We start from the raw sequence: 26,974 nt of genomic DNA on the forward strand, positions 1-26,974 counted from the left end.
CAGCTAGTCATCACCACCCACTCCACCGCCAACTCTTGGACTGCTCTTTTACCAACGAATAGTGGGATTGACCGTAACATTATAACGCCCTCACGCCTGAAAGGGCAAGCATCTTTGGTGCGACCGGGATTCGAACCCGCGATCATCAGATTATAAATCGAACGCCTTAACACGCTTGGCCATGCCGGGCCCGGTGTCTAACAGATTTAAATAGGGATGTGTTACATAAGTTTATGTTTAACCGTCATTCAGATTATTAAATGTTTTTTAGATCAGATTTTCAATAAGCTTTCTTTCAATATTTTCATGAACAGTAATTATCTTATTGCTCAGAATCTAATATTTAAAAAAGTTTGAATTCCCTTTTAAAAGTCATTGACTTTATTTACTGTCATAAAATTACATATGAAAAAATAAAAGACTTATTTTTAATATCTTAGCCCATAGCTAATCTATAAACCGCTTTCGTAACTTGAATGTGAGCTAGCTAATTCAAAGTTCACTCCCAGTGGCGAAGTTTGAGGGCTTATAACAATAAAATTAAGAGTTTTTATCTTTGACGTCCACAGCATAGTTATAAAAACAAACAATTTGCTACGTTCTCACTACTAGCACTTCCCAATGACATGACACATAAAAACTACCTTCAATTTATTTATTACTGATAAGTTTTCTAATGAATAAGTTGTACCTTTTAATTATCTTTTGACCAAAAACAATCGTTTGTGAAAGGTCATTTAAATTGCATAATTACAACAATATTGAACATTGTTGAACAAAGTCACGTTTCCACTTGAATTTGGGGTATTACCTAAGATGGAAAATATGTGTTAGTACGTCTTTCCCATACAATTACATCAAATATAATTAATTCTATAAACTTTTCCGTTTGTACGTTTCTATGTATTGTTATTGACATTATTTTTATTTATGGATATAAAACTTCCATACAATTAATTCTGCACAACTTTTAAAAATATGTCTCTTCTTTTCTCGTTTCGTTTATTAACATACATAAGAGTTTGTTATTTTCCGAAGGTAAACTTATGCGCACGTCATTGTGACCATAATTTTCACTTGTCGCATGTGATAGTTGGAGCTTGTTATTTGTTTGTTATTTTGAATTTCGCGCAACGCTACTCAAGGGCTATCAACGCTAACCGTCCATAATTTAGCAGTGTAAGACTAGAGGGAAGGCAGCTAGACTTCATCACCCACCGCCAACTCTTGGGCTACTCTTTTACCAACGAATAGTGAAATTGACCGTAACATTATAACACCCCCACAGCTGAAAGGGCGAGGATGCTTGGTGCGACTGGGATTCGAACCAACGACCCTCGGATTACGAGTCAAACGCCTTAATCCATCTGGCCTTGCCGGGCATAGTTAGAGCTAATTAATTTTTTTTATATGTCTGTTTCTGGACCATTTGATTGGAAGGGATATATGAATAATGGCTTATTTTCCTTTCTGCCATTAGCATACCTATTTTTATCATGTTATCAGTTTCTACACAGCCATTTCTGTCATTTAACGCTGGTTGATTAAGTATTCGTTGTTTTCTTTTATTTTACTAACCTACTTACACGCATAACGTAACCCAAAAGAAATATTTCGTCTTAAATAATGCTTTATCTAATAAGGCTTTGTTTATTTTTATTCTAGAGGGACTTAGGGGCGTAAAATTTTATTTTTGTTTGTGCACTTGCAGTTATAAATGTTTTGTAATAAATACTGGTATAAGTGTGCGAATGTATAATGTCAATGGCTCGGCAGGTTAGACAGTCAAAAACTGCAACTGACAAACCTTGACAATTTCAAAGTGTATTATCGTAACATCTTTGTAGCAAGTGATATTAATATCTTTGGTGTTGTTAGCTGTGGAGAGGATGCTGATAATTCGCAGAATCATTTAGGGAGTTGAGCAAAGAAATAATAGATGGGTTTTAGTTATAATAAAGGAAAGATAAGGCATGTGAGTTATCGCAATTTAAATTATAAGTATAATCTGATAAGTTGTTGTTTTGAATTAAGCACAAAGCTACATAATGGGCTATCTGTGCTCTGCCCACCACGGGTATCGAAACCCGGTTTTTAGCGTTATAAGTCCGTAGACATATCGCTGAGCCACTGGGGGGCAATCTGATAGGAATAACCTGAACAGTGTTATGAAAGAAAGGGATCTTGGTGTAAGAGTCAATGAGTCTTTTATGAAATCCAAGCAGTGTGCTATTGCTGGTGGCAGGACTTATATGACCTTAGTTTGTATCTACAGATCTATTGAATAAGAAATGTTATAATTTCATTATACAGATTGTTGGTGAGGCCATATTTGGATCATCCATTCTTAAGCTCCTTACCTTAGGAAGGATATTAAATTGTTGGACAGGATTTTGAGGATGGTTGCTAAAATATTACCTGGGATGAAGGCGCTGTCGTATGAGGACAAATTAAGATCCTAAAAATTGTTTTCTCTTGAAAAAGAAAGACAAGAATAAATCTGACTGAGAAATATATAAACGTTGGCATGGTGGTAGCCATTCAGTTAAGACAGTTTTATTTTTCTAACATGGTGGTTGGCCTTTTGAATTGCCTTTGAATAATGTAGAGACAATAAGTTTAAGGGAGTCTGAGAGAATAATTGGTAAGTATATGAATGATAAGGGCTTGCTTTAAGATTTACAATATTATTAATTTAATACTTTTAGTTTACTTTAGAGGATGGGAGAGCCAAGATGGAACAATAGGTCCCTTGAAGTTTCAAAACATAATGTTATTCTATGTTGTTATACGACCTTGACTTGTCCCCAACGTGTTGTATGATTCAATCCTATATATCAATCACTGATACTTCAATAAGCTTTAACATAAGATAGCTCTACAGTTTATCCTTATATTTCATAAACTAATATAACGAATCCCATCAATTATACAATATAACAATTGAAAAAAGTGGTTCGAGTACCACGTTTGGGTTGCGAAGAGATTTATATGAAAACATTTCCTTATTGACAGAGCTTTATAACCCATAAGTTGTGCCTTGTTTGTTAAATCATGGTAAAAAGTCAATGATTTGTAGGTGCAAGTGTGAATGGAATGTTATATATTCGGCAACATGCGGTGTTCCTCAAAAATGATGTTACATTTTAAAACTATGTACGTTTTTGTTTTTTATATCTTGCAGTTATAAGTATCGATATATATCTAATACGCCAATTAATAAACATTTGCATGTCTGACAGCACAGGGCATTGAGCAGAACGTCATACGTAAGCACTTTTTTGTGTATTTGTAAAATAATTGAGAGAAAATACTGCAGTCTGACCACTCCTGTAATTCAGAAAATGTATTGGTTAAAATTACTTGAAAATATTGTTTTAAAGCACATGTATATATATATATAAACACAAAAATCGTGGCAGACATTTAGTTTTTTGAAAGAAAAGATATAACACTTTCCAAAACTGTGGTGTTCAGGGATAACGTTATTTTCCCGCACTTGTAGGTTTTAAGTTTTTTAAAAGATCGGGAATTAATAATTATAATTTTAGCAATTTTTTATGTTTGTTAACCAACCAATTTGGCGAATGTATGCTGGATGTAGAGACAGAGGGAAGACTAAGTGTCTTCGGTGATGATGACGGCTTTGATGATGTGACGTTGATGAGATGCAGGTCGATAGGATTCGAACAAAATTTGTCTCATCAGACGTCCTTTTACCAGAGTCATCTGGTGGCTGGGATCCAAGAGTGCCTATAGGGAAACGAGAGAACCCACTTCCACAGGACAGGCGCCGATTAGTCCTCATATCCTGTGCCTGGAGTTGAAAAAGAAACAACATAAACGGATTAATATACTTTTCAAGTGTTTTAGGTATCTTCTGTGGCTAAGTATTCATTGTATGGGAATATTGTTTGTACGATGCACTTTTCATTGTATGGGAATATTGTTTGTACGATGCACTTTTCATTGTAGGAAAGCGGCAGCTCGGAGGTTTTTTTCTGCATTATCATAGTATTTAAGCGTAATGGATGTTAATCTTTCGTTTATTGTTTGAATGTTACATATTTATATAAATAACTTATTGAAGCAAATTTTTAAAGTCTTAAAGCTAATTTAAAAACTCTATTTTGTAATTGCAATTTGATTTTACTTGACATGTTTAAGATGACACTCGTATATATATTGAGGGGCCCAGCATGGCCAAGTGGTTAAGGCACTCGACTCATAATTTGAGGGCCGAGGATTCGAATTTCGCCACACAAAACATGCTCGCCCTTTCAGCCGTGGGGGCGTTATAATGTATCGGCTTTTCCCACTATTCTTTCGTAAAAGAGTAGCCCAAGAGTTGGCGTTGGGTGGTGAAGACTAGCTGTCTTCCCTCTAGTCTTACACTGTTAAATTAGTAAAGGCTAGCGCAAATAGTCCTCGTGTAGCTTTGCGCGATAACAAACCAAACCCGAATATATATCGATGGATTTTTATCAGTATTTCTGGTTTGCAACCTTTATTTCTTCCTGTGATTAACCTTAAACGTGAAATATGGTTACTGATGGATTTTTGAACGTGCTTGAAGTGTTCAGTCCATGTAAGACGGCTGTTAAAGGTTATACCCAGCAACTTGGCTATGGGGCGAACTTTCGTTTCAGAATTGTTTAATTTGATTTTAACCTTTTTGACATTTTCGGAATGTTTGTTGAGGCTACACATAAATATAATTCCTGTTGTTTTGAGTAATTTTAAAGCTACTCCCAATTATTACACCAACTAGTTATGGTTTCTATGGAATTTTTTAATTCTAGTGTAAGCGAGGTGGTCCAAACAGCAATACAGCCCGCATATAAATTAAAGGTATACAGCGATTGATTAAACTGATTACGTATCAGGGTAAATAATTTAACCAAATAAACACTCACACACATGATAAGCATACGTTTTATATAGGAATATTTGGATACATTACACAAGGTATTTCAAAGTCATATTACACTGCATATCAAAATCTCTGTTGTTGTTTTTTTGCAGTCTGTGGTTGTTTTTTCTATTATTTCTCTGTATCAAAAATACAAGATCGATGACTCGAACAAAATGACTGAACGCTTACGATCTGTCGAAGATCAATAAGTGTAAGAAATAATTATAACAATAGATTCATTTAACACTTGGTCTGTTGTGCTGATTGAGAAATACAAAGTTCTGAACAGTTTGTGTAACATCCCGTTCTTAACTAACATTTATGATCCTTAATGTGTCTCTGATAAAACGTGGTTCCAGTTGGACAAGGAAATTTGTGAACAAATTATTATTTCCAGTGTATAGTTTCCTTTATAATAATCGTCCTAGACATTGATTTTGAACAAAATACGATGTCATATTCAGTAACCTGTTTGGGTAAAATAAAATAGGTATTGACTCCATATAAAACATTAATACATATTCTATAACTTATTCGAGGAATGTCTGGTATAATTTCATATCAGCTATAAGCACTGGTATAACCTTAAATAGAAATGGCTTGACGTTTGTAATTAAACTTTTTTTTTTTTTTAATATTCAGCTCAACTGGATATGGTTTCTTGCTGACTAGAAACCTACTTGAAATAAAAATGTATCTCAGAACGGCTGATATGGATGTTAACACTTTTATTGATGACCAATGAAGGTCGAAACGTTGTTCTCTCCTTATCGATAAAAGTGTTAAAATCCATACCAGCCGTTCTGAGACACATGGATACGGTTTCGTCTAATATAAAACACTGCCTTATGAGATAACATACTGAACGAAATACAACATGGCCTGATACCATTTACAAAACTTTTTATATCGTTTGATTCATTTAAATGAATTTCAATATAATTAAAGATTATTATATTCTAACATATTTGCTTCTATTTAAGCACAAAGATATAAATAGGCCGTCTGTTTTGTGCTCGCAAATGATATCGAAACCTAATATTTAGCGTTAGAAGGTCGCAGACTTAACAGCTGAACCACCGCATAGCTAACCGAACGTAATTTTTTTAAAATGTAATATTTCAGGACATCGTGCTGAGTGTCGAAATAATTTTGTGTTTAAAAGAAAGCTACATTAGACTATTTGCTTTGTCTGCCGCGGGGAATCGAACCTTGGAAGCTAGTTTTTAACTCCGTGCTGTTCAACAGTGAGACAACTTTGAACTTATACTACAAAAATTATTACGATTTGTTTTTAATTCTGTATCTTACTATAGTTCCGTAATATAGTTTGGACATTAATTTTGTAAACTATGCATTGTATTACGGATTACGCACTGATCTTGACTTCGTCGTACTGTGTTCACTCTACCAATTGTAATAGCACTTTTTCTACTTTCTGACGCATGAAGAGTCTTCCTCTATCTACCCCTCCCAACCATTATATTAAACAGTTATTACCTGAAAAAAAATATACAAAGTATTTCTTGACTGACCTTGAAAGGTTATGACACCGTGAAATAACTCCACCCCTAGCCTTCTGATTTGTCCTAAAACGTTTCTTTACTTTTCAGTAGACCCTATTAAGTAGTTGGTTTCGAGTACGTTTTACTTTAGAAGTTAACATTTATGGTTGAGATTCTGAGAATAACCAGCAGTGAATCGTTTCGTTAATCTTCGACTACGTTGTGTAGAGCTGTGAAAAAAAGTTGTTCAGGTACCACAAGTGACTTCTCGTAAAATGTTTCCATTAAAGACGTAAAACTTAAGAAACAGATGTAAAGGACTTTCATGTGTCCTGAACCTTTCCTTATTTCAGCATGCTAATATACTCTGTAAGATCTTCAGAAAGATGCAATTGTACGAACGTAACGAAAGAAATCTTAATTCTAGTGTTCTCGTTGTTAAAATTGTGCCTTACTTACCGCTCTTAATGGCACTGGAAGAAATCACGGCTTGAATCCAAATCCGTGGTTTCTCTTGTGCTGTGAAGAGCGGTTGGACATCTCTACATACAGGTTTCATCTGAGCACTGCTTGCTGATCGAGTTCTAGGAGATGTGCGCTGTTTTACAATGAGGAGAGTCTGCGTTCTAAATCAGAATTCCTTATTAAGGTAATTTGTTTCTAAAAGAATTGCAGAATGTAAATTCCATGACCTTTGACCTTTGTAGATTACTCGTCATCTACTCAGAGAGAATAAAAACTCAGATGTCATGTTATATATCATGATCAGTAATGATAACGTGTAATTGTTTGCATCAGTGGGTCATTATTTGTCTTGAAAACAATGTACTCCAAAGGACATTAAGAAACTGAAACATCAATCATTATTTTTCAGAAATATTAAACAATTCCATTTAATAAACTCAACTTTATAACCAACAGTTTCATCGTGTGATATAAACTTAGAATTACTTGTGCACACCAAGATGATTAAAGTTACCATGCTCTGTTTTGTGTACATTTGGGAAAATGAACAGTACCCTGTCTTGAAACAACCGATGGGTAGTTCACATTATCAACCGGCCGTATAAATGTATATTACATTAATAAACGCAGGTGTTAGTACAGATTTATGTGATATATGCTCTCAGAGTACAATAAGTTTCGTAATCATATACACGAAGAAATAAATTAGTAAACAATTTTTTAACAGTTCAAGCAATAAAAGGAGAAAATATCTGATGTAGTTTTCTATGTACATCACATTTAAAATTGGTAATTTTCTGACATTCAAATAATTTAAAATGAGCCAACTTCACTTCGTGCACAAAATACAGAAACAGCGTCTAACACTGGGCGTTATTCTCGTTTGCTCGGATAATTTTGCACATCAACAAAAGTGATTCATCTCTGCCAGTCATGAGAAACTCTGAAAGTTATTTTTCAGAAATAGTTTAATGACAAGGCTATCTGATCCAATGTACTTTTTGGATCGTACTGTTTGTGAAATGAAATATTTACTGCATTCTATTACTCTAAGTGATTAATGTTTGTTTTATTTGTTTTGAATTTCACGCAAAGCTGCTCGAGGGCTATCGGCGCTAGCCGTCCCTAATTTAGCAGTGTAAGACTAGAGGGAAGGCAGCTACTCATCACCACCCACCGCCAACTCTTGGGCTACTCTTTTACCAACGAATAGTGAGATTGACCTCACATTATAACGCCCTCACGGCTGAAAGGGCGAGCATGTTTGGTGCGAGCGGGATTCGAACCCGACACTCTCGGATTACGAGTCGAATGCCTTAACACCCTTGGCCATGCCGGGCCAAAGTGATTAATGAAAACAACTTTAACAGACTGGACCGGATGAAGCAACAGAAACCAGTGAAAACGTTTCCAAGTTTTTGATTGATTGATTGTTTGGAATTAAACACAAAGCTACGCAATGGGCTATCTGTGGTTTGCCCACCACGGGTATCGACACTCGGTTTCTAGCGGTGTGAGTCCACAAACATGCCCCTGTGCCACTGGGGCTCAAGTTTTTGTATAGCATAAACTTTAACTTGTGTGCGTATTTTGTGCGAAATTAACAAAATATATGATGAAGTACAAACGATTTTTAACTTTATTGGATTAGATCATCTAATATTCGAAACAAATCACGTTAAGTTATGCAATTAACCCTTTATTATACTAAATTCAAACTCATTAGTACAGCATTGAAGATATCAACTTTCTTAACTACAGCAAACGATTAAGGCGTTTAGACCAGTACGTTTGATCGTATATTTCAGATGCTGTTAAGTTTGTATATTATTTTAAAAGCCTAGCGTGATCCAGTAATTAGTCGGACTCTGGAACGACGGGTCCAATGTTTTTGTCCAGTGCGTGCATTAAAATAACTATTGTGAAATCCCAATATTCTATCATTAAAGAATAGTCTAGAAGTTGATTGTGGGGGATGTTGACCAGTTGACTTTCCTCTGGTCTATCTTTTAAACAATTTAGGACGACAAACATAGATAACCTTTAAATAGCTTAATGCGAATATCCGAAAACAGTCCTTATTTTAAATTGTAGGATTACAATTATCAACAAATGGCAGGCTTCAACATTCAAACATTAATATGTCAAAATACCACACAAAAAAAAATCAACGTTTGTATGCACACCTTTAAAAACGTTATTCTGAGGCCCTCAAAGATCTTACAACAGACACCGAACCAAGCATCTACGTTGAATCACGTTAGTACCATGAGTGTACACATAAAGCAATTGATCGTGTGACCTTTATAGATAATATTTAAAGTTTTACATATCACTATCCCAGAAACATTTCTCAGTGGTTTCTATTCTTATTACTTGGCTACACTCGTGGTACAAAACTGACAGTAAAACTCACTAAATGTTTTCATTTGTTTGTAATTAAGCACAAAGCTACTCTATTGGTTAGTAGTGCTCTGCACACCACTGGGATTGAAACCCGGTTTCTAAAGGTGTGAGTCCGCAGACATGCAGCTGGTGGAAAGGGACTTTTACTAAATGACTTTAACGAACATGTCAAACACGCTGTGACTGTGCCATTAAAGTCACAGTTTCTTTGGTATATATCTGTGGTTTCATGGATAAAAACAGTTTTCAGTGATTTTTGTTTAAATTCGTAGTCAAGAAATGAAATAATATTTGTAAGGAACAAACGTCACTTATTGCAGTAAAACAAATGAAGATAATTGGATGTTAACTTTCAGTAAATGTTGCTTTCTCCTTCCCGCCAACACCCAGCGGCACACCGGTAACTGTTAGGAATTATGACACTGAGAATTGGTTTTCGATATACGTTTTGGACACAGCACACATTGTGTAACTTTGGGATTAAAAAACAAAGAAAACGGATGTTTACATTATTTAATACGAGTACTATTTTAAAGTTTTGTTAAAATAGTAAATGTAGATGTTCTGTGAATTATTAGAATTTTTTTATAAAACAAATGCTCGAACATAAGTAAGGAAGCTAATCGCAGGTTGTATAAAAGACCTAATTGTGTTTATATTCAAATTATATCCAAGTTGATGTTACGGTCAATTTCATTATCTGTGAACCACCTTTAAAATGTAGGAGTCATGTTTGGGTCAATTTCTTTAAATTTTTTATAGATGCTTATTAAATTTATACTGGGTTTCACCCAATTTCAGCCTTATCCGTAACCCACAAAATAATAACTGTAAGCCCATTTAAGTGAAAAAATACTATTAGTTCATTACTTTAACTGTGTTACAACTTTGATAGTGTATTACTCGTTCACAAGTCAAGGGTCCAATTAGAATGACTTATTACTATTAGTTGATGTCATTAAAGCTTGCCTATTGCGTATATGACGAAAGAGACCATTACCCGGAAGCCATTAGTCCACAATGTCCAGGTATTAGGAATTTCTCTTTCGCAATGGCTCATACTGTGCTTGTATATCACGCCCATTTTTCTCGTTGAATATCATGCATTTTATACTTTGAGTGATTCGCACCCTGTGTTTGTTCACGTGTCTTCACGGAATCATTCGAATGTTGTTTTTTTTTATTTCACCGACAGCTGAACATACATAGCTTGATAGCTGAACAGACACTATCAAAGTGAGCAGAAACGTAACAGTGCCAGAAACAGGATCCATACCAGCACTCGTAGCTATTTCTCGGCTCATAGTTTACAGGCTGGCAGTAGACAAAACAGTTTCAGGTAAGTTAACATCTTCTGTAACATTCTTAAGTTTATCTCCACGTTATCTTCAGTCAAGTTTACTAAAAATGTTCACTTTCAAAATCAACTTTGATATTTTAAGTTAACTTGCAACCATTTTTTTTGTGACATAGTTTGATATCGACAGGCAAATGTCATGACAGATTATTTTATGTGCTGTATAATGTGATACGTATTTTTTTCACTCTTACTGTACAGTATTTCTTCACACACCAGAAATGTTTGTGTGTGCACAAATATAAATGAAGTTAAATCCAAGAAACCAAATTGAAGCTCTGTGTAATTGGTATGAAATAATAGGAAAAGAATAGCGTATAATATACTATTTTGTCTTCAATCGTAGCGAAATCCTCATACTGCATTTCGGGATAAAAAGTAACATCAAACGAACTTTAATTATATTTAGCACAGTTTGATTTAATCAGACTGAACTTCAATGTGTTAACCGTAACGTACTATCTCTCTTCTACTTTTCTGTAGCTTTTTAATACTATCCTTCCTTAAGTTATTAACTACATCTCATCTCTACTTCGCTCAATGGTAAGGCCGCGAGATTATAACATTACACATCTGCATTCGATACCTGCTGTAAATACAAGAAAACAAGTTGTAAATATGCATCTTATTATATAGAACGTCACAGATCAGTTCATGAATAATTGACGAGTTCAAATATGAAGTGATAAATTACAGGGGAAAGTGATTCCATTGTCCTTGGCACATAAGAATTCACTGATAAATTTTAAAGTCGTGGGTTCTCGGGTGTCAGAGATAAAGGATACATTGACAAGCAAGCATAAAACTCAGCACCTAGTAAGGAAAATGACACTTGGATTATAGTTTTTTTCAAACCGGGCATGACAGTGCTGCACAATCAAGATCTTAGAAATATCCTAAGGTAATTGTACTTAATGTACGATACCTTCCAATCAAAGAATAATAATGGTATCATAATACTAACATATGACGATCCCTTGGTACGTATATGAACACAGGAGGATACCTTAATAATTCTTATCCAATGTAACGAAACTTATTTATGCAATATGAGCCTAATGTAAAGGTAACTGTGCTTCATATAAAGGAATACATGAATTCTACGATAACGCTTGTACAAGTAGCAAGAAGTCATGTCTCGGATTCTCTAACTTAGTCCTAATAACCACTTATATTGTGGGTTACTGGTCTTAATAGTCAAGGAAGGGTTGCATGATTTTGCTACAGTGTGATAATGTGTTACGACTAATAAGTGTTTGGCTGTTGTTTTTTGTTGCTGTTCTGGAACAAAGCTGCACAATGAGCCAGTTGTGATCTTTCCGCAGCGAATAATCAAACCAGGATGTTAACGATGTAATTCCATAACCTATTACTCACTTGGGGAGACCTCAAGGTTTTGAAACGTTAACAGTTGCATTTGTTTTATTCTGAATGTTTTGTTTACAATAATTGTTGGGAATAAATATTTAAAAAAAGGTCTCCAAGATGGTCAATGGAAAGTTTAGGGACTTAAAGGGAATAAATATTTAAGAAAAAAGTCCCCAAGATGGTCGACGAAAGTTTAGGGGCTTAAAGGGAATAAATATTTAAAAAAGGTCCCCAAGATGGTCAACGGAAAGTTTAGGAGCTTAAAGAGAATATATATTTAAAAAAAGGTCCCAAGATGGTTAACGAAAAGTTTAGGGGCTTAAAGGGAATAAATATTTAAAAAAGGTCCCCAAGATGGTCGACAGAAAGTTTAGGGACTTAAAGGGAATAAATATTTAAGAAAAAGTCCCAAGATGGTCGACGAAAGTTTAGGGGCTTAAAGGGAATAAATATTTAAAAAAGGTCCCCAAGATGGTCAACGGAAAGTTTAGGAGCTTAAAGAGAATATATATTTAAAAAAAGGTCCCCAAGATGGTTAACGAAAAGTTTAGGGGCTTAAAGGGAATAAATATTTAAAAAAAGGTCCCCAAGATGGTCAACGGAAAGTTTAGAAGCTTAAAGGGAATAAATATTTAAAAAAGGTCCCCAAGATGGTCAACGGAAAGTTTAGGGGCTTAAAGCGCTAAATTGCAGTGTTCGATTCTCCTCATTGGACAGAGCACCACGAGCTAAGACAAAATACAACAAAAAGAACACACAAAACAGGAGACATTATAGGAAAACAAGAAGAGGAAAAACGACAAGTTAAAAACAACAACTTCGATTCGGATTGAAGAATTAAAATCAAAATGATTACCTTCTAAAAGGACCACAACCCATTAGTTTCATTTTGCACTCTCCCATTTTTTGGCACTAGCACATTTTTGTGTCATATTGTTACACAAAAATTGTATTAGTGTCAAGTAATGTGGGGAGGCGAACGACAAAATAATTCATCTGTCAAACATTCGTCGGACTTCATCGGTCTAAGATTTTGGTGATGTTTTGTGTTAAAGGTAAGTGGTATTTAAAAATGAATGTATATAATAGGCTAAGAAAAAACATTAAAAGCATGACCAGATATAATTAAAGAAAGGTTATAAAAAGATTTAATTTGGAACTTGTGGTTTTATTTATAATAATTATTTAGGTAAATAACATCGTGGTCAGTGGTCGTTAAATATTGTGAATCAACCATTTTTCTTTTAAATGCATCTGAACATGGTTGAGTGTGTGTTTGTGTGTGTTTTTCTTATAGCAGTCACATCGAGCTTTCTGCTGAGCCCACCGAAGGGAATCGAACCCCTAATTTTAGCGTTGTAAATCCATAGACTTACCGCTATACTAGCGGGGGGCGAACATGGTTGGTTGGGGTTTATTGGCGCAAAGCCACTAGGCTAAATACGCCAAACAACTGGCAAAAATGTAAAAATAAAACTGATATAAATTATAAACCTAAATCTTGTTAAGACGAAATAATGTCCAAAAGTGGGATAAAAGATTGAAATAGAATTAAAAAGGCCAATTGTTCGTAAAAAGTTAAAGACACGAGGAAGTTGGATAGTGTCACTATCGCCAATAACTGTCCAATGTCAGGGGTAAACCAGTAGAAAAGACATGTCTACATCTGAACATAAAATCTTCTGGTACGTTGATGTTCGAAAATCTAATGGAAATTCGTCTTTATTACCAACTATAAAATCGCTTCTTATTTACTTGTTAAAGATTTCAAAGACGTTGATTTGGGATATTTCTATTTAATAATTTAACATTGTTAAAACTTTTAATTTTAAGAATTTCCACCACTAAACTTCCAGATTAACTAGTTTATAAAATCATTAATAATTCAATTGATTATAATTATCGTAACTTCGACAAACAAGATGATTATTGTAGTTAAAAATATTAATAAATTAATAATGTCACATCCCATCATCAAAATGCCTAACTTATAATCTAGTTTATTTCATGTATTTTATTAAACTGAATAAACCGACATAGTTACAATATAAACACATAAACAAAAGTCCATCGATTATGCTTTTCTTATAAGGCCCGGCATGGCCAAGCGTGTTAAGGCGTTTGACTCATAATCCGAGGGGCGTGGGTTCGAATCTCGGTCGCACCAAACATGCTTGCCCTTTCAGCCATGGAGGCGTTATAATGTGACGGTCAATCCCATTATTCGTTGGTAAAACAGTAGCCCAAGAGTTGGCGGTGGGTGGTGATGACAAGCTGCCTTTCCTCTACTCTTACACTGCTAAATTAGGGACGGCTAGCACAGATAGCTATCGTGTAGCTTTGCGTGAAATTCAAAACAAAAACCAAAGCCAAAAAAAAAACTCAAATGTAGCTTAGTTCGTTAAACTCAAACATGAAGCCCAGTTTTTTTATTTTTTCACCATGCGTGAATGTTGGATTATACGAATTTGGGGGAAAAGCAAATCTCATTAATTACTCTGACAAAAAGGAACAGTAGCACAACGTTAGATTTGTTTACAATGTTTAAATGTTTTCTGTATATATGGTGCTTTGACTTTTACGTAATTTGAAGACGATGTTGTTCTGATGTTACTAACTAATTCTTCTCCATTACTCAGCGAACAAGTTGTCCATATATTGAAATTAATTGGATGCCCAATCTGCCATTAGATTGACGCTCGTCACTGAGTTATACCGGTTTAAGAAAATTACGCCTTTTATCAGTAATCATGGACAAGGAAGTGCAAATGTAAGGTGGGTTAGATTGCTCTCGTTTTCTTAAGTTATATAAAGTATTATCGAAATTATTTGTTAATAATGTGATATAAGTAACGGACTAGTGACGGTAGTCAGAGAAAATCATTTTGGGATATCTTCGTAGCTAGATCTGTTTTTACTATTCCAGTGTTTGGATAATGCCTGGATTGATCGTTGCAATAAAATATAAGCCACTTAAGACGTTGAGTAAAGTCTAGGGTCTATAGATTTACCTAATTAGTGGTGTTTAACTGGAATAGAAAATAAATGCGGTACTAATGATAATCGAACAATAAATGGTAGCGTGTGCAAAGGGAACACTCTCCGATGGAAGGTGTTAGATATGATCTTACATTTATTGTGCATACAACTATTTCCGTTTGACTTGCTTCGAGAAACGAAATGATTAATTACTTAATATTAATTAAAGAGAACAAAATAAAATTAATAATGCATTTTTTTGTCGAAGGCTTTAAATTCTGCAAGGTTTTAATATATATAATCAAAATTCAAAGTATTCGATTCGAAATAAAGACTTTCTTCAAAATGGCAGTCAAGCGTCTCCATACACCATTGTTCAGTCATTAATACAGAACCACGGTTCCACATTTTATCACACCAAATGGAATACTCTGGACCCCGTGGCTCAAAAATAACTCTGAGGGCTCATCTCGATAAAAATAGCTCAGATAGCCCATCAAGTAGTTTTGTATTTATCACAAAAGAAATGAAAACCATAATTAACCTGCAAACAAAACCTCTAAAACAATCAGTTAACAGTTTTAATTGCAGAAAGAATGACCATTTAACCCGTGAGTTAGACATTGTAATTATACATTGTAAATGTATGTGCTCATAGTAAAATAGTGACGGGAAATATTAATCAGCGATCGTGATCGGGACAAACATTGCTGGACATCACAACGATTCCCTTATCTAGGCAAGAATACAACGTGAACAAACACAGTAAAGTTGTCAAATACATGGAAGAAAAGAAGTTAAGTACTCTCACCAAGTTACCGTTGAAACATATAGGGTGATTAATAAATAATGATAATTTAACAATAGATAATGGTAAATAAAATAAGACGAATATTGATATGAGCCGTGAGGGTCTCTCTCTTACACAGTCATTTATGTATGTATGTTTTTGAAATGTGCGCAAAACTACTCGAGGGCTATCTGCGCTAGCCGTCCCTAATTTAGCACTGTAAAATTAGAAGGAAGGCAGCTAGTCATCACCGCCCATCGCCGACTCTTGGGCTACTCTTTTACCATCGAATAGTGGGATTGATCGTCACTTTTCTCACACACCCACGGCTGAAAGGGCGAGCATGTTTGGGGAAACGGGGATTCAAACCCGCGACCATCAAATTACGAGGCGAGCGCCTTAACCACGTGGCCATGCCGGGTTATGTTTGTTTAGAATTAAGCACAAAGCTACACAAAGGGCTACCTGTGCTCTGCACACCACCGGTATCGAAACTTGGTTTTTAGCCGTGCGAATTCAAAGACATACCGCTGTGCCAGTGGGGAGGCCCGAAGAGCAGGAAATTCAGAATGTATATTATTTTTTTTCAATAGTAAATCAGTGATGAGAAAGCATGAAATATATTTGTTTTTGTTTTTTGTAATAGAATCTTGTTATATGAAACAACATGTCTTTAAAACCCTTTAATAAGCAATTTTTAGAAGTGACATTTGTATTATTAACCAGTAAGTAACTACCATATGATGTGTAAGTAACTACCATACGATGTGTAAGTAACTACCATATGATGTACAAAAAGGATAACATTTAAATATTCAAAGAAAGAGGAGAAGGGGTTGTTGTCAAACCATACATAATATAAAAATGTATTTAAGTATATGTTTATAGTACGATCGTGACCTAGAGGCTTACGTATCTACCTGCGAATTGATAGATCCAAGGTTTGAGACACGACACTATTGAAAACGTTTAGTACTGCAGGTTTGGTGATAGTCAATAAAAAATGACTGAATATAAATTAAGAACAGTCATAGGTTTGGGTTTTTTTTTTTAATTTCGCGCTAGCCGTTCCTAATTTAGCAGTGTAAGACTAGAGGGAAGGCAGCTAGTCATCACCACCCACCGCCAACTCTTGGGCTACTCTTTTACCCACGAATAGTGGAATTGACCGTCACATTATAACGCCTCCACGGCTGAAAGGGCGAGCATGTTTGGCGCGACGGGTTATGCGAACCCGCGATCCTCAGATTACGAGTCGCACGCCTTAACACACTTGGCCATGCCGGGCCACACAGCCATAGGGGGTTTTAACCTTTTTATTCAACTTACGTGTGTATAATACAATGTTAAGGTTGAAAGTTTTATATCAGGTTATCTCCCTCTCTTATCATATCTTCAGCTGAAATTTATATTAGCATTTAAACCCAAAAATTAAAATTAAAAAGTACAGAAAGACCGACACTGTAACACTAAAGCCAAAAATTAAGACAATATTAATAATGTTAAATACATCAAATAATAATCAGTGATGACGAGAAAACCCACTTGTAGAAAAAAAATATATATTTAAAAACGGCTGGTAAGGGTAGAAAAAATTTTATGTAGAGGAGCGAACAACGTTTCGACCTTGTGAACCTGACGATGACCGAAGAAGGTCGAAACGTTGTTCGCTCCTCTACATAAAATTTTCTCTACCCTTACCGTTTTAAATATATACATCAAATAATAAAGGGTGTTCGGAAAGTCTCTGTGCACTTATATATTTATTAACAGACATGTTTCAATATAGAATACAGGAGGTAAATATGAATGACAATTATAAACAATGTTGAAAGTGACCCCTGTTGGCATCAATACAGGCCTGGATCCTTCTTATTTTGTTTTTAAACACCGCTATCAGTTGCTGGCTTGAAATAGACTGAATAAAATATGATTACAAAACTGCACAGTGGCTTTCGGAACACCCTGTATTTACTACGGCTACAACAAGCATTTAAAAACAGAAATCATTTCTAATGAAGACAAAATAAAAAGGCATTACATAGAATTACATAGTAGAATTCATTTTCAAACTAAAAATTAGTTTTACTGCATATTATTGACATATACTCATCGCGCAAATTTCGATATGAACTTACTTATAAAATTCATTGACGATTTCAATAAATGTTTAAAACTTTATGTTTTAAAAAAAATTGTATTATTAGCGAGAAACACTTTAAATGATAAGAAAATGATACACAATTCTAAACATTTCACAAAATGTCTAACACAGGGTAAATATGGGTATAGAATTTATGGCAGTATTAATTTCAAGATTTGGATTTAATAAAAGCCCTAGAGGAAGACATCAATCCCATCATAGTTCTAATTCAGTCGGCATGGTGAGATCTGACATTAAGCGAAGTGCATTGTTTGCAATAGATGTAGCGGGCATAAAGTGAATACAAATTACCCATAAATTTAACAAAATTGACTTCAAACGTCTTGAAAATTAATTTATTAATTTAATTATTTTGAGTTAAAAGGAGAAAAAAAATCCATGGATTTTTCTAGAAAAAATTCCCCAACTAGAAATGTCGAAATATTTAAGTTTTTATTACCTGATTTTCAATAAAGTTAGGGTCGAGGGTTTGAATCCCCGTCGCACCAAACATGATCGCCCTTTCAGCCGTGGAGGCGTTATAATATGACGGTCAATCACATTATCGTTGGTAAAAGAGTAGCCTAAGAGTTGGCGGTGGGTGGTGATGACTAGCTGCCTTCCCTCTAGTCTTACACTGCTAAATTAGGAACGGCGCAGATAGCCCTCGTGTAGCTTTGCGCGAAATTCAAAAACAAACAAAATCAGTAAAATGATACAACCTACACATTGTTTTCAAGGAAATTAGCTTAAACTAGTAGCCTGCGCAACAGGTGAGCACATATATATTATTGTGTGTTTATTTAATGAATTTTGCGCAAAGCTACACGATATTTAATATGGCAAGAACACAGCTGAAAAATTATCCACTCCTAAGACTAACAACAACTCTTACACTCATAATGAAGGATTTGGGGCGTAGGTTGTTGTTGTTGTTTTTGAATTTCGCACAAAGCCACTCGAGGGCTATCTGCGCTAGCCGTCCCTAATTTAGCAGTGTAAGACTAGAGGGAAGGCAGCTAGTCATCACCACCCACCACCAACTCTTGGGCTACTCTTTTAACAACAAATAGTGGAATTGACCGTCACATTATAACACCCCCACGGCTGAAAAGGCTAGCATGTCTGGTGCGACCGGGATTCGAACCCGAGACCCTCGGATTATGAGTCGAATGCCTTAACACACTTGGCCATGTCGGGCCCGTTTTTTTCTCTTTGTACATTTAACAGTTCTGTTGATGTAGCTCTTAGAAATACCGAAATGTTTTATTACCATCCACCGTGTTTTATGAAACGATTGGCGAAACGGATCAGTGTTTTTCAAACTAAAGCTATTGGTTTCTTGTCACAGATACACCCGATAACTATGTCCTAAAATCAATTTATTTTCTATCAGTGCGGGATAAATAATATAATTTACTTTACAGAGTGTGATGTTTCCCATGGAATATTGTCAAATTTTCTACTGTATTTATAAAGATTTTTATTTATGTATTAATTTGACATTTTGGAGTTTGTTTTACAATCTGTTAATCTCTCACACGTTTTTGGAATCTATACAATTGTATTGTTACAGTAATTATTTTACACTTTTGCTTGTATATTCGTTATCACATAATTATAGAATTGTTTTACTCATGTTGTTGCCTTCACTACACTAGCAGAAGAGTTTAGATAATTTATTCAATAAATCTTCAAAACAAACTGCGGATGGTAAACGTAACAGTTCATTGACAACCTTGAAATAAGTATTGATATTTTTGTTTTCGTTCGTAAGTTTATTAATTTATCTTACATGATACATGATTAAATGGTTGATGTTTTACAGAAACTCATTAAAAACCAATAAACAATTATTATGGTCAGTGTTAATAACTATTAAAGAATACTTTGATTTCGGTATAGTTCCAGTTGCAGGGAAGTCAAATTAATATATATGCATGTATTGCGAGTATAATATCTAATTTAGTTAAGCCTCACCAATTCGTTTGTTACTTTCTTTGTCTGTCTTGAATTCTGCGCACAGTTACAGCAGGTCTATTTGCTTTAACCATTCCTAATTTTCATGTAACAGAGTAGATAGAAAACGTCCCTTGCTGCCAGATCTTGGGTTATTATTTATTAATAAATAGCGGGATTTGACTATTCAACAACGACCCGAAAGTGTGGAGTGCAATTTTTGTGGTAAAAGAACGCAAAAAAAAAAAGAATAATCAGATCCATATTTTATTATATAGTCTCCTGCGGATATGTACGTTCAGCGACGGGTTTCGACCTCACGACCCGTAGATTATGGGTCGGTAGCCCTAACTACCAGACTTATCAATAATGCCATAAACGTTTTGTTTTTATTTTCACTGTCACCTTCAATGGCTCAGTGGCAGTTGTTGGTTTATTAAGTTAAAATTCAGTAATTGATACCCACCACAGTGGCAGAGCACAAATAAACCATTGTCACAAACAAACAAATTTCTACTGACAGACAACAGTAAATACACGCGTACTCTACAGTTTGATACCAGAGAGAATTATAATTTTTGACATATCGTTTATGTTTTTATGTTGAAAGTGAATATGATGTTGCTTGTTGAGTCGAGTATTTAAATGTCAAAAATGTTTGAATCTTAATCATAGCACGATTCTAAATAACTGAGAATCAATAACATAAAATCTAGTCTGTAGCATATATTATTGTAACTTAATGTATTTTTATAGAATTGTTTATAGTTCCTAATAAAACAAATAATCTAAATCTTATTAAACCCTTCTGGAAAAAATAGTTTTAAACTTTTTATCGTACATGCATAACTTCCAGAGCTACATTGTAATGTTTCCTGAAAAAAATCGATTTTTGTGTACATATATCCAAGTTATATCAACTTTACGTAAAGTCTGAATCATGAACATGGATGTATCCCTATAATAACACATTTATATCAGTGAAAACATAAATCTGAGTATGTATGTGGCATAATGTAGATAGACAAAACATTAATGTTATTGATTTTTATAATAGTTAATTAAAAAGTGATTCTCAAAAGTACATATATATTGTAGAGAGGTTTGACTATTCGATTTTTAAAATTGACAAGTTTACCCAGTGTAATAATTTAGTTTTCATTAAACAGATTTTTTCATCATCCTGAACAAAGTGAAGTTGAGAGAAAAACAGCAGTATATTCAACTTGGTATTGAATAGATTTGAATACAATGTAATATGATGTAACATATTTTTGATAAAATAAATCTAAGTATGTATTGAAAGTTAATACGTGATTCTTTTTCAAATTATTTTTATAATAATTATAGTTTATAATCAATGTGTTCGAAGTAAGATCACAAGAACAAAGATGACATTTATATAATAACAGATTCGAAGGCAGAAATAAATGTTTCGTAAATCTACAGATTTCATTTTCAGTACCTAAAGCAAAATATAAAGAACTTACATCAGTCCTTTGACATCGTTAAAATCATATTACTGCATCTAAGGAAAGTTAAAACAAAACAAGAATGATTTGAAAAACAACAAGAGAAGTTAACTCGTTTTTCTTTGTTTGGTTGACTGTAATTAAAACCAGAAATGAACAATTCAGAATAAAAAACTGCAACAATTAACAGCAACATTAATATTGTTAACTAAATTTTACAATGTGCAGTTTAATATTGTTAAACAAATTTTACAATGTGCAGTTTAATATTGTTAAACAAATTTTACAATGTGCAGTTTAATATTGTTAAACAAATTTTACAATGTGCAGTTTAATATTGTTAAACAAATTTTACAATGTGCAGTTTAATATTGTTAAACAAATTTTACAATGTGCAATTTAATGTTATTCATGATTGAAGAATGTTGTTTGATGTCAATGTTGTTTTTTATAGCAATCTTTCCACTCTGGTAGTTTACTTCTAACTAGCTGTTATTCACTTTCCTATGTTCTGGACAGTCTAAGGCAGGCTGAACAACACTCGTCTCAAATCATTGTTACAAATACCAAGTTATATAAAACTAAACGACATATCATCCTTAATCTTTTAACTATGTCAATGCAAGCAGGAGATCTTTGTCCTGGATGTCGGTGGATTCATGAATCCTTTAATTATTTTCAGTGGACCAAATTACATGGTCGTTATGACACTCTTCAATTTGTAATCATATTCATAAGACTGGTTTCAAATTTGCTTCAAATCTTAGATCTGACCACCGAGTGGAACAAAGATAGCTTTAATGTTAACGATTGTTAGCTGCAACTCCTTCATTCAATGTAACAGTATGGATGGAGTTTCTGAAATTTAATGTGTAAACAATCAATACTTTCTTAGGTTAAGGAGTTAATAATAGATGTGTAATTAATACGTTTTTAGATTCTGGAATTAATACTAGTTATGTAATCAATGCTGTCTGATATTAAAGAGTTAATAATAGATGTGTAATCAATGCTGTCTGATATTAAAGAGTTAATAATAGATGTGTAATCAATAGTTTCTTATATTAAGGAGTTAATGCCAGATCTGTAATCAATACTTTCTTATATTAAAGAGTTTATACTGGATGTGTAATCAATACATTCTTAGTTCAAAGAGTTAATACTAGATTTGTAATCAATACTTTCCTAGATTGAGGAATTAATATTAGATGTGGAATCAATACTTTCCTAGATTGAGGAATTAATATTAGATGTGGAATCAATACTTTCCTAGATTGAGGAATTAATATTAGATGTGGAATCAATACTTTCCTAGATTGAGGAATTAATATTAGATGTGGAATCAATACTTTCCTAGATTGAAGAATTAATATTAGATGTGGAATCAATACTTTGTTACATCAGAGTTAATTCTAAATGTGTAATCAACACTTTCCAAGATTAAGAAGTTAATACTAGATATGTAATCAATACTTTCTTAGGTTAAGGAGTTAATATTAGATTTGTGATCAACACTTTCCTAAATGAAGGAGTTAATATTAGATTTGTGATCAACACTTTCCTAGATGAGGGAGTTAATATTAAATTTGTGATCCAATACTTTCCTAGATTAAGGAGTTAATATTAGATTTGTGATCAATACTTTCCTAGATTAAGGAGTTAATATTAGATTTGTGATCAATACTTTCCTAGATTAAAGAGTTAATATTAGATTTGTGATCAATACTTTCCTAGATTAAAGAGTTAATATTAGATGTGGAATCAATACTTTGTTACATCAAAGAGTTAATTCTAAATGTGTAATTAATACTGTCTTATATTGAAGGGTTAATAATAGATATGTAATCAATACTTTCTTATTTTAAGGAGTTAATAATGGATGTGTAGTCAATACTTTCTTATTTTAAGGAGATAATACCAGATGTGTAGTCAATACTTTCTTATATTAAGGAGATAATACCAGATGTGTAGTCAATAATTTCTCAGATTCAAGAGTTAATACCAGTTGTGTAATCAATACTTTCCTAGATTAAGGAGTGATTATTAGATGCGGAATCAATACCTGGTTACATCGTAGAGTTAATACTAGATGTGTAATCAATATTGTTTTATTGAAACTCAACATCTTCAACCGTTAGAATGGAGTTACCGTAATAAACCTAATATTATTTTAATACGTGATGTAGTCAACAAGTAATCAACATTCTTAAAGGTTATATGAAATAGTTATTATACTTGCAATTTGGAATCAAATTGGTATGTTTATTGCATTATTACTTCATTAAATAAGTTATTTCTACAATAATACAAAATAATTGTATTCGAAGACACCGAAATCTCTAAGTCCACTTGTTTAAGGCTTAACATTAGTTATGTATAGCCTACATTCGACAAAGAGACAAATGAACATTGTCACTTGTGTACGTTTTTGTTTGTTTTTACTTTAATTTAGTTAGGGCACCTTTACCGTACTTATCTAGTATTACCATCATTAAATAAACTTATAATGTTTATTCTACGATCTAACGTAACATCTTTTGAAACACAGTGATAAGCTTAAACACGTTGTTGAACAAAGCGTCTATTAAAATATATTTACATCCTTAGATTTTAAAATTCAAAAGCATTTTCAAAATAGATAAAAAGTGAGTATTATTATAATATATTCTAAAGCACATATGATCCATGCTGATATATTTTTACAATTCGCAACTAAAATGTAGTCCAAACCTTTTTCATTTTAGTTACTTTTAGATGCTTTAGCAAGTGAACAAAATGTTATAGTTAGTGAACGTTTGTAAATTTTCAGTTTCTTTAAAACACGTGGATTTGATAAAAATATCAGGATAATTTAAATTCTTTATTTATTGTACAGAACGAGGTTTCAATTTTGTTTTGACTAAAGAAGGTTTCATGATAAAAGCAGAAACGCCATCCACTCTAGAAAAGGTAAGAGCAGTGAATTAAAGCCATATCTCTGATATGTCTAACATACCCTTAAAACGATAGTTCGAGTTGTTCTAACACCTTGTCCTTGCTGTTTTATTAAAATAAGATGAGAATTTCAGTGTAAACATTGTTTACGTTGTGTTGAAAGCACTGAAATTGGCACAAGTACTGATGATGATATGGATAAAGGATCTGTACATGCATTGGGCCACATTGAACCAAAAATACAATTGGATCTACCTTATACAAGATATACAATATCTTGATGAAACGCATCACTGACACTACCTTTTCCAGTAATTTCGTGTCTGTCATAAGAGTATCCATTTTCTTCTTCGTCATGTGTTTTCTATTTTATAGGAAATCATACAATCCCAACCATACATGTCGGTCCTGAAAGCATTCATGTCAGAAAATAAACTAGGCCTATGTTTCTTTTTCTCTTTATGCATAAGAATCAATGTTTCAAAATTCAAAATGGCAGAGTCTCACTGTCTAATACATGAAACAGTTGTAGCTAACTCACAAATAAAGACATCCAAGATGATTTCCAAATTAAAAATGGCCGTCAACCTGTTCAGATAATCTTAAGTTCGTTTTCATTGAATGAAGTTTTAAACTGCGCATTTTCAGTGTAAAATGTCTTTTTTTTTTTTTTTACGAAACACGATACTTAAAAGTTAAATAACGAAAACATGTCACATAAATTTGACTGAATCACAGTATTTGAGCCCCTAGTAATGTTACTATAAGAGTCAAACTGATGACTGTACAAAGTTTTGTTTCTATTTTTGGTCAAAAGCACCTAAACTCACTGTTTGTGGCACTGATTTTGTCTTTTCTACCGATTACCTTTCCTTTTTATCTTACAGAATTATTACTTAACTGTAAGAGCTTTTCCCACGTTCCGTCTCTGTAGCGAATCTTATATCATTACTAAACCAGCAGAATGTGTGAGTCGTAACCGACATACAAGTGTTGTGTATCCGACATAAATTTTTATGCCCTTACTTGACTGAGTTGAGACTGGAACATCTGTGGAAGATCAACAAGTTTAGAAGCGACCACTGTCGCTTTCTAGCTCAATTTCTTTAACATATGTCATACGTTTCGCAAACGTCATTTCAGTACGCCGTATTGAATTTGGATTGCATCTTCCGTATACTATAGAGGACTGAGATATTTTTCGTGATGCATCATGAGAAATCAAACGATCAGCTCTAAATTTAAATTTCCCAAGCAGTTTTGTGTAATGTAACAGGAATGTGTGTTTGCGTTCCACTCACGGCGACACATAACAGCTCGCTTGCAAAAAAAAAAAAAAAATCCAGTCCAGCGAATTAATGCAGATCAATATTAACTTCACACGTGAGTGTCATTAAACCTGCACACATGTAAAGAGTGTACGTGTGCTCGTTTGGAGAGAATCTGATACCATATACAACTTCATATTTTGTCACATACGTGATGCTTATATGTAGCAGTGTGAAATTATGGTTCGGACAGGAAACAATGCTTCTATATCATGCAGAATGGTAACAAAAAATGCCAAAATGTATGGATGACACATCTTACAACTTTTTGTTGCTGTGTGTTAAGCATGAATGATGATGACAATTATTTCCACTGTGCTAAACTGGTCTACACATTCTCCGAAGTCTCGTATTGAGTGAATGATTGTCCAATCGAATTTCGATTACGGACAGCACGCAGTGGATGATACCGTTAGCGTCATGTACTTTAAAATGACTACACACACTAAATATGTCTTGGAAACAGTTCTAACTACTCAGTAGTACAGCGGTATGTCTGCGGACTCACGCCGTTAGAAACCGGGTTTTGATACTCGTGATGGACAAAGCACAGATAGCCCACTGTGTAGCTCTTTGCTTAATTTCGAACAAACAATAAACTCTTTTGTTTATTTATTTCAGGGGTGGAGCCAATGACATCTCAGGAACTTAATGTTTTAATATAAACAAGTAACGCCAATACCAGGCTGTTTGTATCCAATATTGGAAAGAAATGTCATGAAATACAAAGATACAAAGCCGCTCATATCAAATATTAGCGTTGGCTAAAGACTCCCTTTCTTCATTGCAGTTCATATGACAGGTATTCGTATACTTGTTTTTTACAAAAATAAACTTAGTGGGTAACACATATTTACTTTCAACAGTGATTTTAACCTTATCATAGGTATGTATTAAATATTTCAAGTATATTTTAACTCTATCACAGATACTATACTCAGATCTGGTAAATAAATAAAGTTCTGGTTATACTCGTATTTACATTTCTTAAACACTTAAAAAAATTGAGTAATGAGATATAAACTCAGACTGGGATATTTATAACTTTAAAACTGCTTCGGAAGTATTTGAATCTAACTTGATACTGGGATCTATACTTTATAAAACGAGACAAGTCTTAAATATAAAACTCACTTTCCTTAGTGTCATGCAAGCTACTGGTTGAATGAAGTAATATTTTCATTCCTAGTACCGCCAATCATTTGCCTTACGTAGACAAACCGTCACACCTGGTCAGCTGAACAAATGAGTGGCTTCCGGGAAAGAGCTCACAAGGACGGACGTGACTCAGTTCTGGCGCCACTGTCTGCTAGTGTATGCATACTATTGGTGTACGCTACAGCACGTGCACTT

At 33.9% G+C, this 26,974-nt stretch overlaps 2 long non-coding RNA genes across 2 annotated transcripts; one reads left to right on the plus strand and one right to left on the minus strand.

Moving 5' to 3' along the window:
• Nucleotides 1-358: 358 nt before the first annotated feature.
• Nucleotides 359-26,974, minus strand: LOC143244602 (uncharacterized). Its single transcript, XR_013025223.1, has 2 exons — nucleotides 26,756-26,974; nucleotides 359-3,817 (listed from the first exon to the last, which is right to left on the minus strand). It is a non-coding gene; the product is annotated as an uncharacterized LOC143244602 (long non-coding RNA).
• Nucleotides 10,359-21,191, plus strand: LOC143244769 (uncharacterized). Its single transcript, XR_013025324.1, has 3 exons — nucleotides 10,359-10,630; nucleotides 14,656-14,791; nucleotides 21,057-21,191. It is a non-coding gene; the product is annotated as an uncharacterized LOC143244769 (long non-coding RNA).

This window comes from Tachypleus tridentatus, chromosome 1, assembly GCF_004210375.1.
Source record: "Tachypleus tridentatus isolate NWPU-2018 chromosome 1, ASM421037v1, whole genome shotgun sequence".
Classification (NCBI taxonomy): Eukaryota; Metazoa; Arthropoda; class Merostomata; order Xiphosura; family Limulidae; genus Tachypleus; species Tachypleus tridentatus.